Genomic DNA, 1,370 nt, shown 5'->3' on the forward strand with positions numbered 1-1,370 from the left:
GATTAAGTCACTGACATCTAATTCAGACTCCATTTAAGTTTTACCAACTGTCCCAGTAATACCCTTAACAAAAGAATCCAGGTTAGAGTCACATGTTGCATGTGTTGTCTCTCTAGTCTCCTGTGTGAAATGGTTCAGCCATCTTGACTATCACACCCTTGACACAATTAAGGATTATTTTGTACAATGTACTATTTTATAGAATGTTCCTCAATTTACCTGGTTGGATTTATCTTACCTGTATCTTACAGGAATCTGTGATGCTGTGTTCTTCTCATTGCTGCCTGTAAGAGGTCCATTTATCTGTCCCATTATTGGTGATGTCAGCTTTCATCCGTCTGCTAGACTTCTCCAGTGTACTTTCTCTAATAAAATAATTAATATATATCCCCTTCTCACCAAGCTTTCAGTTGATTTACTTTATATAATTAGTATGATTCATGGATTTCTGCTTTATTCAGTGTTATAATCCAGTACTTTCATGTTTTTGATGCTCAAGTTGTCCCAGATTTGGCTAGCGGTTTTTATGTACTCTTGATATGTCCCTATCATTCTTTGAGCACTTCCTTCTCTCTGAATCAAATGTTCAGGTTTATCTTATACTTTCCCCACCCCAGGCTTGGAATCACCCATTTCTCCAAGAAGCCCTGGATCCTTTGACTGGATAATAAAGCCCTCTTTATGGGTCAAGGTGAAGAATGTATATATTCCCTACATATACACATTGGCATCTGTATTTACTTACATTGAAATTTGTGTTTATTTAGTTCATACCAATAAGAACACTGCAGGCTTCATTCTGGTTTTTTCCTCTTCTATATTCGTAACTCCATTCTCTGCTAGATCTCATTATCTTTAATATATCTACTTACTGGATCAATTCCCCCTGTATCTATGTACTCAATCTCCCATTGCCAGCACTGCCTGGCCAGATCCTCTTTCCTCACCCTGTTTAGACTCCACTACCCCTCTCCACTCTCCCTTAAAAACAGTATTTTTAAAGAAAAGCAATCTTGTTGGACACTGAGACCAAAAACTGTTTGCTGTTATTTTTTTGGCTGTGCTGCATGGCTTGCAGGATCTTAGTTCCCTGACCAGACACTGAACCTGTGCCCAACTGCAGGGGAAACTCAGAGCCCTAACCACTGGACTGCCAAGGGAATTCCCAAGACACTTTTGAGATTAAAAAAACTTTGATATGAACTGAGTATTTAATGATGTTAAGCAATTAGTGTTACAAATGCCATCAAAGTAAAAATTTTAAAAGTCCTTATTATTGCTAGGTAATGAGTACATGGGAGTTGATTATTATTCTATCTATCCTCATGCTTAAAATTTTTCAATTAAAAAAAAAAGACAGAAGGCAAGAC

The sequence above is a fragment of the Bos taurus genome, chromosome 3, assembly GCF_002263795.3.
Source record: "Bos taurus isolate L1 Dominette 01449 registration number 42190680 breed Hereford chromosome 3, ARS-UCD2.0, whole genome shotgun sequence".
NCBI classification, from domain to species: domain Eukaryota; kingdom Metazoa; phylum Chordata; class Mammalia; order Artiodactyla; family Bovidae; genus Bos; species Bos taurus.